This window comes from Elephantulus edwardii, unplaced genomic scaffold, assembly GCF_000299155.1.
Source record: "Elephantulus edwardii isolate Elephantulus edwardi_28Jun2011 unplaced genomic scaffold, EleEdw1.0 scaffold00123, whole genome shotgun sequence".
Taxonomy (NCBI): domain Eukaryota; kingdom Metazoa; phylum Chordata; class Mammalia; order Macroscelidea; family Macroscelididae; genus Elephantulus; species Elephantulus edwardii.
The window spans coordinates 190,262-208,382 of NW_006399873.1; positions in this window are offsets into that span (position 1 = coordinate 190,262).

Sequence of the window (18,121 nt, forward strand, 5' to 3'; positions counted from 1 at the left end):
AGCCAAGCAGACTAAAGTTGTTAATAATCTCAATCTCTTCACCATCCTCCTAATGGTGCCAATCGGTGCAGTGTTGAGAATCTTTGTTTTCTTGACATTTAGCCTCAATCATACTTAAGTCCTTGACCCTCTGCAGCAAATATTTCTGGTCCACCTCAGTTTCATCAAGCAGGGTTGTTTCATCTGCATAACGCAGATTGTTAATAGATCTTCCACCAATCCTGACACAACACTTCTCATTATAGAGCCCGGCCTCTCAAATAATCTGATCTACATACAGGCTGAAGAGATATAGAGATAGGACACATCCCTGGCACACACCCCTTTCAATTTTGAACCATGCAGTGGTTCCTTGCTCTATTCTGACTGTCTCATGGTCCAAGTATATGTTTCACATTAGCACGAACAAGTTTTCTGGGATTCCCATTCTTCTCAGAGTCAGCCACACTTTGTTATGATCCACACAACCAAACACTTTTGCATAATCAATAAAACACAGACAGACATTCTTTTGGTATTCCCTGCTTTCAGCTAAGATCCATCTAACATCAGCCAAAATATGCCTAGTACCTTGACCCCTTCTAAACCCAGCCTGGACTTCCGGCAGTTCTCTGCTGATATGTTGTTCCAGTCGTTTTTGGATAATCTTCAGTAGAATCTTGCTTGCATGCAAAATCAATGATACTGCTCGGTCGTTTCCACACTAAGTTGGGTCACCCTTCTTTGGAATGGGAACAAATATAGATCTCTTCCAGTCAGTTGGCCAAGTGGTTGTTCTCCAGATTTATTGGCACAATTTGGTGAGCACATCCAGAGCAGCATCCGCTAGATGAAATAGGTCAGGTGGTATAACATCTATTCCTGGGGCCTTATTTTTTGCTATTTTCTTCAAAGCATCCTGAACTTCTTCTTTCATAACCATATGAAGTTCTTGCCATTCTTGCCCATATGTTGTTTCATTTAATTCTTCTGTGGCTCCCTATTCCTTTCGATATAGTGACTCAGTACATTCTTTCCATCTTCTTTTAATACTTCCTGGATCATTTAATATTCTGCCTAAAGCATCCTTGATTATAGCAACTTGAGGTTTGAATTTGTTCTTCATTTCCTCAAGCTTAAGAAATGCTGAGTGAGTTCAGTCCTTTTTATTCTTGTGACTCGAGCTCCTTTCACATTTCATTGTAATATTTTGCTTTGTCATCCCGTGCTGCCTTTAAGAATCTTTTATTCTGGAAGACCATGGTATATTCAATACTCTTCTCCAGGATCACAGCTCAAAGGCACCAATTCTCTTATGCCATCCGTAGTCATTGTCCAGTTCTCTGACACAAACCTAACAATTGTGAAGATTATGACCTGAATCAGGTACACCTTAGTCTCCAGACTGATGTCACTGCTCTTCAGTACACATGAGAGGTTTCTGTCAGCCAATTTTCCTATGCACTTCATCTTTAAATATTATAATCAGTTCTAGCAATGTGGTCATAATACTTTTTCATTCCAGTTGAACATTGACACTTCTCTTTTCAGGCAACTTTTCTTAGATCCTTACTTGTTAAATAGTATAGTAGGAAATTATAGTCAGATATATTTTATTCCCAAGTTCACATTCCTATACTAATATACAACTTTTAAAGTTAGTTCTTACAGAGAATGTAGAATGAGGGACATTTATTAATGTTGAATGTATAAACCATGATAATAAATGTGAGGAGAAGATAGTCACTAAAAAGTTTTCTAGGAAGCACACAGTATATCATTAATTTGTACAGGATCTCTGGATGTACAGTGTTTAATCACTGAGCCACCAATTAAAAGGTAATGGTTGTAACCTATGAAAACTGGACAATAGTTTTCATAAAGATTTGTTATTGTTATAAAACTGCCACCTTGAAACTAACTCAGCTGTTCTATTGACCCTGAAACATAATGACCTATGAAGAAAAGAGCAAAATCATGCTCTTTTTTTATATCATTCTCACAATTTCCGCTGTGCTCAAGCCTCTTGTTGCAGTCATTAAGAGTCTTCTTCTTTTTCACAGACTCGAGATCTTTCAAACTATAATGTCCATTTTTGAGAACTAATTATGTTTAATAACTTGTCCAAAGTACATGAGATAAAGCCTCACCATCATTGTGTCTAAGGAGTTCTTAGCCTAGGAAACCCTATGAGAAAATTCTACTCTGTTCTACAGTTGACACTAGCTAAAAAAATCTAAAATCACCACAACAGAATCAATAATTTGGCAGGGCTGGTAGTTCAATGGTAGAATTCTTTCAATAGGAAAACAGGTTTGATTACCTGATGAATACACCTTGGAAGTAACCACTACCTGTTTGTCAGCTCTATTACTCAAAAGGAAAATGTGTTGGCATTAAAATAATAAAAGAATACGCTGAGTCTAGTTGTAGATCTTTGATTTGTCTTCCCCTCTCCCATTAAGATCCAATCATTTTTTAAACCAACTGCCTTGGGTATAGTTTTCCTGATACACAAATTTTGACCCAGAATTTTTCATGCTAAGTATTTCTCAAGAAGTCCTAAGTAACTTTGGAAACAGAATCTGTGAATCATAACTGTATAAGAAAGAAGTTGAACTGAAACTAGATTGACACTTCAAAGATGTGCACGATTTAATTGTTAAAGTTGGACTTTTGAAATGCTGAACACTCTGTACATTGAAGAATAGAACTAAAAATTCATCACTGTTGAATCATAATAGACTAAAAACTGACCATCCAATGGGTTTCCAAGGTTGTATGTAAATTGAAAGTCAAGAGATTACCCTTTTATTTTCATCTTGTTCACAGCTTTAGTTTGCTGGGCTCCACAGTCAACACTCTTGGCACCAGTATCCAGGAAATTAAAAGGCATATTGCCATGGAAAATCTGCTATTAGGGACCTCTCCAAAGTACTGAAGAGCAATGGTGTCTCTCTGGAGACTAAGGTGCGTCTGATACAGGCCATGGTCTTTGCTATCACTTTTTATGCATAAGAGATTTGGACAATGACTTAGAAGGATAAAAGGAAAATTGATGCCTTTGAGCTGTCGTGCTGGAAAAGAGTATTGAGGGTACCATGGACTGCTAGGAAAACAAACAGATTCATCCTGGAAAGGGTTAAATCGGGCGGCTCCCTGGAGGCATGGATTCTGAGGCTTTGTCTAGCATACATTGCACATGTTATAAGGAGGGATCCGTCCTTGGAGAGGGACATCATGCTTGGGAGAGTGGAGGGACAGCGCAGGAGAGGAAGGCCCTCTATGAGGTGGATTGATTCAGTGACTGTGGCAATTGGGATGGGTGTGTCGGAGACAATGTGTTTGGCAGAGGACAGAGCAGAGTTTAGGGCTCTTGTACATAGGGTCACTGTGAGTCACAAGCGACTCGACAGCACATAACAACAACAACAACCTGGAATCTCTGATGAACTTGAATAGCCAGAGAGTTATTCCCTTTGGATTAGAAGTACACCTCTACCTCTGAGTTGTAGTGAAGTGTAAGCCTTTATTAAGATAACTTTTTACCACTGAAATATATTTTCAGAGAGAGTCCATGCTCTGGTTTATAGTTAGGCAATAATCTAGCATTTGAAAAAAATGGTGCCAAGTATTTACACCACATATTGGGATTAAAAGATGTATTAATGGATATGTGCATGCATATATACATATATATATATACATGTCCATATGTGTCTGGAGAGGATAATACATATTTATAATTATCTACTATCTGTTGTTGCTGTTGTTATGTGTTGTCGTGTTAATTGCAACTCTTGATAAACTTACATATAGGAGTTCTGAACCCTGCTCTATCTTGAACTAACCTCATTGTCTCTGACACGCCTACCTCCATTACCCCAGTAACTGAGTCAATCCATCTCATCCAGGGTTATCCTCTTTCACGCTGCCCCTCCATAAAAAAAAAAAGAACTCAACCAGAAAAAATACCAACTATCATGAATATTGAGAATTTTGTCAGTCTGGCGACCAAGGTACACTTTATTCAGACCAAGGTCTTTGCAACTACTTGCTATGCATGAGAAAGCTGCACTGTGGTGCTGGAGAAGAGTACTAAATATACCATGGGTGGCTGGAAGAACAAACAGATTTATCTTGGAGAGATTTAAATTAAGTTGCTCCTTGGAGGCAAGGATACTGATGCTTCATCTGACCTATTTGGGACATGGAGGGACCAAGGACGTACTAGTCCTTGGAAAGGGACAGCACAAGGGATGAAGACCCTCAATGAGATGGATTGATTCAGTCTCTGAGGTTATGGGGGTAGGTGTGTCAAGACAATAAGATTGGCACAGGATAGAGCAGGGTATAGAGCTGTTGTACTTAGGGTCGCTATGAGCTACAAGCAACTCAATGACATATAACAACAACAATTAAAAGAATGGGAATCCCAGAAACTTAATTCTGCTGATGTAAAATCTATAATTATATCAAGATACTATTGTCCAAATGGAGTGAAACAACACTGCATGGTTTAAATAAGGAAGGATGTGCATCAGGGAATGTATCTTTTCTATTTAATCTGTATGCTGAACAAATAATTCATGAAGATGGACTCTTTGAAAAAGTAGGTGGCATCAGGATTGGAGGAAAATTCATCAGCAACTCGAGTTTTGCATATGACACAACCTTGTTTATTGAAAATGAGAAGGAGCTGAAACACTTGCTTCAGAGGATTAAAGACTACAGACTTCAGCATGGATTACATAAGAGCATTAAGCAAACAAAGGCTCTTATCTTAACACTGGGACAACAGGTGACATTATGCTAGGTCAAGAAAGGCTGGAAACTGTCAGTGATTTCATCTTACTTGGGTCCACAATCAATACCCTCGGTACAAACAGTCAGGAGATTAGGAGATGTACTGTTTTAGACAGGTCCACTGTCAAGGACCTCTTCAAAAATGCTGAAGAACAAGAATGTTGTTTTGAAGACTTTGAAATGCCAGATTCAGGTGTTGGTCTTTTCAATTGTTTGCTATTATTCTTCTGAGAGCTGGACAATGAATAAGGATCACAGAAGAAGAATCAATGTATTTTATTTGTGGTGTTGGAGAAAAGTGCCGAATATACAAGGACAGCACAAAGAACAGCTCTATCTTGGAAAAGCTGCAGAGTGATCCTTGAAAGCAAGGATGATGAAACTCATCTCTCATACTTTTCCACATATTGATATGAAAGGGTATTGTTTGGAAAGAAATATGATATTTGGAAGAGTGAAAAAAAGACTTCTAGACCTCTAGTGAAATGAAATGACATGGTGACTGCAGGAATGGGCTCAGTGTCATACTGACGATGATATAAAATAGGACAGGATTCAGTTCTCTTGTCATAGTGCCACTATAAATCATACTCAATAGCACCTAATAGCAATAAATACAGGCAGTTCTTGTCTACCACTTGATCTACAAGAGAATATTGAGGATCGTTATGAATTTGAATCAGCTTGATAGCAATGGATTCTGGTTATCCTGATGGGAGCTCTTAGTGGTAAGGGTAGTGGTAAGGATTAGCACATCCAACCCAAAGTTACAGAATTTTAATCTAACAAGTACTCCATGGGAAGAATATGAACAAATTACTACTATGTGATTTATTGTCTCATAAAATCCACTGGAGGGTCTGCTATGACTTGATTCTGATTTGATGGTACACAATAATCATAACAGCATAGTAGGTAAGGAATTGCACTGCCTATTTAAGGACAAACAGTTTGAATCCAATCACTGCTCTGTGGGAGAGTGATCGACACTCTCCTTTATAATTTAGACCTTCTGAAAGTTCTCTGGGTGGTCATTTTGAATGAGATATGACTTAACAGCATCTAGTAATGACAAGAGCAATGAGTACAAATTAACTCAGAGGCAACAGGCATTCATATTTTACACATTGACTCACAGAAGGAAAGTGTGTGTGTGTGTGTATATATATATATATATATATATATATACTCATATTTATTTTAGGAATTTTTTTCATCATAATTACACAGAATAATCAGGCTTTAAGTGTGTCAATAAAAATAGTTTCAATAAAAATCCACAAAAAAGTCCACAGTAGCTAATTTTCATTCTCATTTCAGAAAAGCAGAATATTTAATGTATAAGTACATAAAACATACATGAATCAAACTTGCATAAAGTCAGTAATTATTGCTCTTTGTGGTATTTATTTGTAGCATCATGTAATAATTAATGACCAGAATTCCTTGCACTAAAGACACACATAAACAATGTTGATGACAAGAGAAAATGATAGCTAATTCATTGTTTTTGTTGTTGATTGCCATCGAGTCAAGCACGACTCATAGCCAACCCTATGAACAAAAGATATGAAGTATTTCTATAACTATTGCTGTTTCTCAAAGTTCATAGAGTTTACAGAGTCATATTGTTTAGGAAGTAGATGACACTCCTGCTTCCAATTCTCTCTTAAACTGGGAGCTCCACCAAACACTGTCCACCACGGGTAACCATTATTTATTTAAAACCCCAGTGGCACAAGGATCAGCATCACAACAACCACAGGTTATCTCAGTACAGCAAATTGACAGAAGAATGCTGTACCACTTAGAAGAATGTTTCTCCTAAATCAAAGCCAACTTTTAAATACAAAGACTCCCCTCCATGAGATCTTGTAAACAAGAAGCTTAAACAATAAAAAAGTCAATTATTATATGTTTTATTGTTGTTATTATGTACCATTGAGACACTTGAGACCCATAGCCACCATATGTACAGTAGCTCTGAACCTTTCCCTATCCTGAGCCAGACTCACTAATTCTGAAACACCAACTTCCATAGACCTAGTTACTGTATCTATTCATCTCATTCGAAGTCTTCCTCCTCTATGCTGTCTCTCCACCCTTCCAAGCATGATGTCCTTCTCCAAGAGCCAGTCTTTCCTGGCCACATGCTCAAAGTATGTGAGACAGAGCTTCAAAATCCTAGCCTCCGAGACTTGTTTATATAGCCTGTTAAATAAATATAATGTTATCCTGACTAATAAATGAGCAAAGATATTTACCTCTATTTCTTTATTAATGAAGAAGAAAATAAACATAATAAAATCATTTAATGCTTTAAAGCTTTATGTAAACTCATAACGCAGGACTTTTTACTTACTTTGTAAGGACTAATTTAAAATTGGATGGTACAGAGATCTCATTGAGCCATGAATGCAGCACTCACTGTTTCTGTTTATGTTTAACAATTTGAAGGAAATTTTTTTGATGGTTAAGGGGCTTCCTAGTAAGTAAGTCAAAAGACTGGCATCAAAATGATATAAAAACAATGATTTCGCAGAAAATAGCCAGAGACAGCGGAATTCTGAAACTGTAAACCGTGCAAATGAATCATCAAGTAATACAGAGGGCACTGAAACAAGTATGCTTATTTACACATAGACTACCAGATAGAAACCAACTGTGATGGTCAAAGGTAATCATAATTTTGGAGGGGACTAAAAATAAAATATGACATTATTATCATACATAATTTGTAGTTTCAGAAATTTTAAATTAATATTTTAGCTTTACTTCACATTTGAGAACTACCTTAGAATTAAGAGCATGAGCTACCATCTAACCCCAGTAACAGTGGCAGTTTGGATTTTTAAAATTTTTTTATTATTATTAATTTTAATGAAAATGTACTTTAGATTTCCACTCATTCATTGTTGCACTTTTCTCCCTGCCCCCCAACTCTTCTCTTTGAAAAGTAAAGAAAATATTCTTTCATTGTTTCAAAATCCCTTCCCCCAGGTCCTCTCCACTATGCAGCCTTTGTTCTGGACTCCTGTCATGACAATAATACCTAATCACATATCCCTTTTAAACTGCTTTCTCCCTCATCTCTTTCAATGCAGTATACATTATTGAACCCATCTTTCTCAGTCTCCCCCCAATCCCGATGTCAGTCCTGTTTTACAACTAGTGGCACTATGCAGTATTTGTCCTTTTGTGACTGAGATATTTCACTCTGTACAAGGTCTTCCTGGGTCACCCATTGTGAATAATATTGCATGAGTTCCTTGTTTTTCAATACAGGATAATACCCCATTATGTGAACAGCTTCTTTATCCGTTCATTTGTTGAGGGAAGCAGCAAAGTTTTAACACAGTAAGTGTTGAAGAGGATAGAGAGACATTGGCACTGTCATACACTTTTGGCAGGATTGTGAAATGGTACAGCAACTATGAAAGGCAATGTAGTATTTCCTTATAAAACTTAACATTGAATTTCCATACTACCCAGCTAGCTGTTCCATTTCTAGGAATATGCTTTAAGGAAATTAGAACTGAGGCACAAATGAAGCTTTGCATTCAATGTTCTTCACAGCATTATTCACCATCACAAGAACATGAAACAACTCGAATGCCCAATCACAATTTAATTTTGGTACACTCACATGGCAGAATACTATGCAGCACTCAGGAGATATTATTTCAAAAAAATACTATACAACTTGGAAGAGACTGGAGAGCATTATGCTGAGTGAACTAAATCTCATAAGGAAAATAGTGCATAAGAAAATTACTATAAAGTAGGAAGATAACTAGTAAAACATGTATAAGGGACCAAGGATGGAAGGAGAAGGAGCATAGAGGTAAGGATGGGCAGGGAAGAAATCATATGGTAGCACAATTTGGCTGGTGGAGGAAGAGGTTAAAGGAAATGGGAAAGATCCAAAGTGGACCTGAAAAAAGGTGGTAATAATGGGAGTAATTCAAGGGAGATTAATTTTATAAAACACAGTGAGTAGAATGATTATATGAAACATAAAATTAATAAAGGGAAGTGTGAAATATAACACATATAATAAAAAGAGTACTACATATAAAATGGACCATATTATTAGATGAACGAAAGTGGAAAACTCAATAGTTTTGACAAAAGTAAACATAAAACAAATTAATATTCTTTTACGAAATTATATAATTATAATGTTATGTAGAGTTGAGGTGGAATTATTTACTGGCCCTCCAGAGAGTTTTCAAAGGCTGTCAAACACTTAAGAAGAGATTGTCCATCTTCCTTTCTTGCAGCTTCTGCTTCGGAGGGCTAATCCTTAATATTAAGCCACAAGAGGTCCTATAATTAAACATCAGAAAACAATTCTCAATATATTGTTATGTGTTGTCAAGTCAACTATGACTCATTAGAGACCTTATGAACCTTGTGCTATCCTGGGTCAACCTCACCATTTCTGCCACACCTAATCCCATTACCACAGTCTCTGTGTCCATTCATCTCACACAGTGTTGTTGTTTCCCTTACATTGGCTCTCTTCTTTTCCAAACAGTATATCCTATTTCCAAGGACTGGTTCTCCTATCAACATGCACAAAATGTGTGAGGTGGAGCTTCAAAATTATTGCTTTCAAGGAGGAACTTGGTTTCAACTTCTCCAAGGCAGACCTGTTTGTTCTCTTGGCAGTACTTGTTCAGTACGCTACTCCAGCATGATTACTCTTCAGTCTTCTAGCATCCTTATTCATTTCCTGCTCTCAGATGCATAACAAGCAATTGAAAATACAGTGGTCTGAGTCAGGTGTACATTAGTCTCTAGACTGCCATTGTTGCTCTTTAGAACTCTGGACAAGTCCCTGACAGTAGATTTTCCCCTTGGAAATAATCTTTTGGTTTCTTGACTGGTGCCAAGGATGTCGATTGTGGGGCAGAGGAAGATGAAATTGTTAACAACCACAATCTTTTCTCTTCCTATCTGGATGTCGTCTATTGGCTGTTGGTAAAGATCTTTGCTATCTTGATGTTGATATGGAATTCATAATGAAGGCTGCAGTTCTTGTCTTTCTGCAGCAAACTTTTAAAGTCCTTCTCATTTCCACTGAGCAAGGTTGTGTCATCTACATAATACACACTTATGATAAATCTTTCCAACTCTAATGTCATGTTCTTCATAACATCCAGCCTCCTGAATGGTATGAAGAAAGGATAGATGCATGAAACACTTCTTTCTTGATTTTGAACCATGCAGTTTTCTTTGCTCTGTTCTGAGGACTGCTTCCTGGTCTGAGAATAGATTTTGTAAGAGCACAATCAAGTGTTCTAGGATTCCCATTTTTCTCAGTGTTGCTCACAATTTGTTGTGATATACACAGTGTCATGCCTTTTTATTGTCAATGAAAGACAAATTGACAACACTTTCGTTACTCTTTGCTTTCAACCAAGATCCATCTGACACTGGCAATGATGTCTGTAGTGACACAAGCGCTTCTGACTATAGCCTGTGTTTCTGGTGGCTCCTGTTGCTGTACTATTCTTATTGATGTTGGATAATCCAACAGGATTTTAGTTTTAATCTGTGATATTAGTTATACTTTTTATAATTTTCACATTCTGTAGGATAATACTTTTTTGGAATGGAAATAAATATAAATTTTATCTAATCACTTGTCGAAGTAGTTGTCCTTTGGAATTCTTGGCACAACCTAGTGAACACATCCAAAGCTGCCTCTGTTTGTTGAAATATGTCAGTTGATATTCTATCAATTTTCAATATGTTTAATAGTATATAATAATTGAATAGCAAAGTAAAATAATGTTAATTCATTAAAACTAATCCATTTTCTCCAAAATATCTTAAATATCGATATATTTTCTTTGGCATGTTTTGCTAAGAAAAAATATACTGCACTTTTAAATATTACCTACTTTTTCATTATTGATGTGTTTTAAATTTAGATGAAATTATTTTAGATTATTTATAAGCAAATTTCATGAGAAAAATAAAAACCACTCTTTATATATATTCTAAAATGCATCCTTATCGTCTATCTTACAGAATAATTACCTATTTTAATAAATTTTCAATGGAAATGTATGTGTTTACTTCAAATAATGTCCTTAATAGGCATTAAATAAATGGAAAACACCCTCAACTCACTGCCGCTACCTCAGAACTGACTCAGGTGAGCATTCTTGGGTTTCTAAGTCCTATGAGAAGAGATTATCTATATTTCTCCCATGAAACCAATAGTTGATTATAACTGGCAGAGAAATTTTTGTGTTATCAGTGCAACACCTTATGAACTATTGTTGTTAAGTGCTGTCAAGGCAAGTACGTAGCAACCATATGAACAAAAGATCAGAACCCTGTTTTATCCTCACACTTCCTGGCATACTAGAGCTCATTGCAGCAGTCTCTATTTCAATCCAGCTGTTCAAGGGTCTTCTTCTTCACCAACTCTCTACCCTTCCCACCATCATGTTTCTCTCCAAGAAATAGCCCCTTCTAGCAACATGCCAGATAATGTGAGGTAAAGTCCCCTCATTCTTGTCTCCAAAGAGCACTCCATCCGCACCCTGTCCAAGACTATTATCTTACTTAGGAATACCATGGATTTTACAATTTCTAATGTCTTTTTATAGTATAAATGCAGCTTATAAGCTTATAGTAAATGAACAGAGTGTTTTTAAAACTATGTGTGTGTGTTGTATTAATTATGCCACTTCAAAAGTTTATTATCAATTACCTTATAGAGAAAAAAAAAACACCACAAAAACATTTGTCATATATTGGTGTGGGCTGACAAAGACTTCAATTATGCAGAAGGCTGTTTCAAAATTTCCATTTCAAAAAGACACAATTTACATGATAAATTACTCTGAGACAAGAATCTTAGCTGACTGCCCAAGTGCTTGATTCTGTTATCACTGATTTGTCCTTCAGTCTTCAGCAGAATGAAAATGAAGGACTTACAAATAATTGTAACAGGAAAACAGAGCTAATTTCCTTATACTGAAGAAAAAAGTTTTTAAGCCATTAAACTTGAAAGCGCATAATATCATGTGCAGTAACAAAGTATTATTAATGTCTTTATTGTCCTACAAAGTGCCTTGATTGCTGTTCTTAAGTAAATGTGCTTCTATAAAATTCTACAGATTTTTTCCCTGAAGAAGAAAAATGAGAAACCGGGTTTTGAATTAATAAAACGTAAACATTTTCCATAAAAACTTTCAAGAAGTCTTTTTTTAAATTTCAAAATCTGAAGCCTTTCTGAATAGACAAAATGAATTATAATATACTGTCCTAGGACAAATTTTAGTATTCTTACAAAGGCAAACATTTAAACAATTAACTTTGTATTACTTTTAAAATTTGTGAGATTAGGAGAGCTCTGGTGGCCTAGTGGCAAGAAGCTGCAACTACAATCCCAGAGGTGCAATGTTCGAATCCACCAGATGATCTGCTGGGGAAGGAGGGGCAATCTCCTCCTGTACCAGTCAGATCTGATTTGACGGTACACACACACAAAAATAAAGAAATAAAATAAAATAAAAAATTTTGTGAGATTAGTATTAAAATCATGGTGTGATACCATTTAGGTTTTACTTATATAGATAAGTATCTTCAAATTAATTAAATAATATCAATTTGTAATCTGTGAGGTAGTCTTGCACATATATTTGCCTTGTGATAATTGCTGTGGGTCATATTTACGATATGTTAATAATTTCCATATTTTTTTCATCTTTCTTTTAAATGGTCATATATATGAGTCTTTTTACAGTTGGTTGACCAAGTAATTTTCTTCCTAATTTTGCAACACAAATGAATGAGTTTACTGAAAATGAAAAAGCACTTATTTCTTAATAAGGCTTCAGTTTGGATTACACTTGAACATAAAGTAACTCAAATTCTCACAACTGATTCATCAACAAATATAATGATAAATGAATAAGTACTGAAATCAATGATTTAATTTTACTTAAATCAACAGTCTCATGGGAGCAATACTCAAGAAATCAAATATTCTGTTGCACATGGTAAGTGTACTACAGCAGATTTCTTTAAAATTGTAAAGGGTTACTATCCAACTCTGTTGAGTAAGGGACACTTCATCCAAAGCATGTTATTTTCAATAATTTTATAGACATATGATATATGTACAATGAATAAAGGAGAATGAATGAAGAAGAACCAATGTTCTTGAATTGTGGACTTGGTGAAAAATATTTAATACACAATTGATTGACAAAAGAAATAGCAAATAATCTGTCTAAGAAGCAGAGTACCTGTAATATTCGCTGGACATAAGGATGACAAGTTATCAGGAGAACTACGAATGGAGAAACACATCATGGAAGCTAAATTAGATGGTAACTGAAAAAGAGTGAGACTCAATCAGATAACTACAGAAGCTAAATTATAGTTATACACACACACACAAACACACACACATACACACACTCACACACACACACACATCTGACTAAATCATTTAACAACAGCAAAAATATTTATTGCATATTGAATAATTGAATAAAAATGTATCTCACAGGGTTAATGCTATTCTCATCACCAAGTATTTGGGAACTGGTGACATGGCATTATCTATAGTCATTTGCACTCGTAACTTGAATAACCATTTAAAAAAAACCAAAAAAATTTTAAAAAAGACTAATCATTCCGTAATTTCTAATATACCTGCAGCCTTGGAGAATCATGCAGAGTCTCCTAGGAAACCATACAGAGAAAACCTTATTTAGAACATGTTTTTACACTACGACGAATCTATTAACAGTGATTTTTATATTTCTTTACCTTAATTTTGTCAGAATCACTGGAGGGTGCAAACAATCTATGTGAGGGTGGCTCATAGTGAAACAGGTGAAGTTTTAGTCTACTTATAAGTGTCTCAGCAAAAAAGTCCAGATTTCTGTTTCTAAAATGTCAGTGAAAGAAAACTCTATGAAATATAATTGTACTCTGACAGAGATGGTAGACAAGGTTGCTATGAGTTGGAGCAAGCTGAAACTCTGTGTTTATTTGTGCGTGTACCAATTTGAGTTCCTCAGTGCATTTGTGACTTGACTTGTAATCTTCATACTTTTTGTGAAGTCTTTGTTGTTGTTGTTGTTATATGTCATTGAGTCACTTGTGGCTTATAATGATCCTATACATAATATCAGTAAACCCTGCCCTTTCCTAAGTCAATGTCATTGTCTGAGATACATCTATCCCCATGACTCCAGTTGCAGTGTCAATCCATCTCATTTAGGGTTTTTAGAGATTTGTTGTAGTCACCTTTAGACTCATATTTTGTATTACTTTTTAGTTTTCCTCTGTATGGCTTATATTTCTGTTACCTAAAAATAAATATTGTTTTAATCTGATGAAATATTCATAATATTACTTTACAACTTCTTGAATTGACTTTTCTGCTGCAGCATACATTTAAAATTTTTTTCTACTAGTTTATTTACAAAACTCCAATACAAATTGTTTCAATTTAAAATTTTATTTTGGATTTGTTTTGCATTTTCTATTAGTTCAAACTCATTTCTGAGGAATCCTGGCTGAAAGTTCAGCACACCAAAAGAATGTCTATTTGTGTTTATTGATTCTGTAAAGATATTCGATTGTATGTCTCACAACAAACTATGGCCAATATTGAGAAGTATGTGAATTTTAGAACCCTCAATTGTAATCCTGTGTTTCACCTATACCTAGACCAATCAGGAAGTTGTTGTCTGAATAGAACAAAGGAACACTGCAAGGTTCAAAATCAAGAAAGGAACATGCCAGGGATGTATCCTTTCTGTGGCTTCATGATTGAAGGATGACTCATAACTAACCTGCAATAAGACAACCTTGTTTTCTGAAATTTAGGAGGATTTGAAAAGCTTGTTCCAGAGGATTAAGGACTACAGTCTTTGATGTGGATTGCATCTTAACTTCAAGAAAACAAAGGTCCTGACCACTAAGTCAATAGGCAACATCACAATAGAGGTTGTTGTTGTTGTTATGTGCTGTCACAGAACCCATAGTGATCCTATGTACAGCAGCACTGAACTCTGCTCTATCCTGAGCCAACTTTATTGTCTCTGACACACCTACCTCCATTATTCCAGTCACTGAGTCAATCCACCTTATTGAGAGCCTGCCTTTTTTGTGCTTTTCTTCCATACTCTCAAGCATAATGTCCCTTGACAAGGACTGGTTCCTCCTTTCAACATGTCCAGATTATGTCAGACAGAATTTCAGAATCCTTGTCTCCAATGAGCAGCCTAGTTTCAGCCTCTCCAGGATGAAATGGTTTGATCTCTTAGTATATTCAATACTCCTTCTCAGCATCATAACTCAATGACATCAATTCTCTTTCTATCATCCCTATTCAGTATCCAGCTTTCTGATGCATAGCAAGTAATTGCGAAGACCATGACCTGGATCAGGCACACATTAGTGTCTAGACTAACATTATTGGTCTTCTGAACTCTGAGGATGTCTCTGATAGTAGAGTTTCCCAATGAAATTTGTATTTTTATTTCCCGGCGGGTACCAGGAGTGTTGATTACAGAGCCAAGGAAACTAAAGCTGTTAACAATCTCAGTCTTCACCATCTATCATCACGTTGCCCATAGGTGCAGTGGCGAGAATGCTTATTTTCTTAATGTTGAACTTCAATCCATATTGAGGTATGCAGTCCTTGACCTTGTTCACCAAGTGCTTCAGGTCCTCCTTGGTTTCAGTAAGCAAGGTTGTGTCATATGCATAACACAGGTTGTGGGGGGTTTTAATTTTTTCTTTTGTTTTATCATTATTCATAATTATTCATTTTAATGAGTTTACTAAGACTTTCTATTTCTATTTTTTATTGTTGCATTTTTCTCATTCCCCTCCCCTCTGCCCCCAGTTCTCTCTTCTCTTTGAAAAGTAAAAGAAAAACATTTCATTGTTATTCAATCTCTCCCTCCAAGTCCACTATACTACGCAGTCTTCATTCTGGACATCTGTCAGAACAATACCTAATCATATATCCCCTTTAAACAGTTTCCCCCCTCATCTGTTTCAATGAAGTATAGATAATTTATCCCATCTTTCTCAGTCTCCCCTCAAACCTGATGTCAGTCTAGTTTTACAACAATAACACTATGCAGGATTTGTCCTTTTGTGGCTGAGATATTTCATTCAGCATGATGTCCTTCAAGGTCATCCATTCATTAGAATATTTCATGAGTTTCTTGTTTTTCAATGCAGCGTAGTATTCCATTGTGTGAATATACCACAGCTTCTCTATCCATTTGTTTGTTGATGGGCACTTAGGTTGTTTCCAGCTCTTCGCTATTATGAACAAAGCTGTGATAAACATGGGTGTGCCTATATCTGCTTGGGTGGCAGTTATGGTTTCTTTAGGGTATATTTCTAGTAGTGGAATTGCTGGATCAAATGGTATTTCTATTCCCAACTTTTTGAGAAAGTGCCATATTGTCTTCCATAGTGGTTTCACCACTTTCTTGATTTTTAACTGTTCAGTGTTCCCTTGCTTCAGTCAGGTAACAGCTTAATGGTGTAGGTTTAAATTTTGTAAGAGCATAGTTAAGCATTGTGGGATTCTCATTCTTCTCAATGTTAGCCACTTTTTTTTTATTATCCACACAGCCAAATGTCTTTGCATAGTCAATAAAATACAAATAGACATCCTTCTGATATTATCTGCTTTGTTGATGTTTCATCCTCTAATACTGATGCCATATTCTTCCTCAAAGAGCCCAACCTCCCGGATGATCTGTTCCACAATATAGACAGGACACATCCCTGGTATACGCCCTTTCTGATTTTAAATCATGCAGTGTTTCCTTACTTTGTTCTGACAACTGCCCCCTGGTCCAAGTATAGGTTTCACATCATGATAGATAAAGAATTAAAGTTGTTCATTATTTCATCTTGCTTAGATATATAATCAATATCTGTGATACCAATAGCTAGGAAGTCAATAGACATATTACTTTAGACAAGTTTGCTATTACGGACCTCTCCAAAGTATTAAGGAATAATGAGCTTAGTTTGAAGACTAAGGTGTACATTATTCAGATCATGATCTTTATCATTTGTTATGCAGCTGAGAACTGGATAATGTATAAGGATGACAGAGAAGAACTGATGTGTTTTGAGTTGTAGTGTTGGAGAAGAGTATTGAATATCCCTTGGACTGAAAAAAGAGCAAGCAGATTCATCTTGAAAAAGTACAGCTAAAGTTCTCCTTGGAGGCAAAAATGGCAAAGCTTTGTCTCTCATACTCTAGACACTTTTCTGGTAGAGGATCTTCCTTGTAAAAGTACACCATTTTTGGAAATTTGGAACATCAGAAAAAGAGAGGAATACCTTCAATGAGACAGATTAACACAGTGACTGCAATAATGACCTCAAGTGTGTCAGAGATTCTGAAGATGACACCGGATAGGACAAGAGTCTATATTAATTAAACTTTACTTGATGATTCCTAGCAACAACAACACGTAAGTCCAAAATAATTAACAACCAGAGTTAGAATCTTTAAACTACACTTAGAATGTTTTAAGTTTCAAGCATTTTCTCCTTCCCGTTCAATTGTCTTTTTTTGTTTTCTTTTCTCTTCCTCTAGACCTACTCAGGTAAATATAAATTTAGAGCTGCCTAGGTCAACATGCCTTTACTTCCTTAAATAGTACTGAAAACTAACCTCTGACTTGGCTAATTAAATTGGATATCTTTAAAAATTGCAGGTCTTTTGCTTTTAGAAGAAAAACTGAAAATGTAAGATTTTATTCTACTTATTACTAAAGAATAGTACTAAATGAGTACTTCCTAACTCATAATTTAGGAAGACCCTGAGGTGATAATGTGAAAACACACCACAGGCCAATTTACTGTACATCCTCTTGTGGCATTCACTGAACTACAGTAAACACAGACTACTGCAACATTTTTTTCCAGTAGTTGTGAAAATGTAGTCTTGAAAAGTCCTAATAACGGTCTCTTCTCAAATACCATAAATTATATGCATTTTTCTAAATAACTGAAATAAAATATATTTTATTTTGTAATCTTTTGTATGGGGGTGTCAGAGACAGTGTGATTGGCACAGGACAGAGCGGAGTTTAGGACTGTTGTACATAGGGTCGCTATGAGTCGCAAGCGACTCGACGGCACATAGCAACAACAACAACAATCTTTGGTATTTAAAAAATAAAGAATAATAAATCAAGAATAAAATCTAAAGTCGAAAATACATAGACAGTTCTATTTTTAATAGATGTTTGAAATCTCCTAAAAGTAGCCATCTGTGGTAAAAAAATATGTGGTCATAATTTTT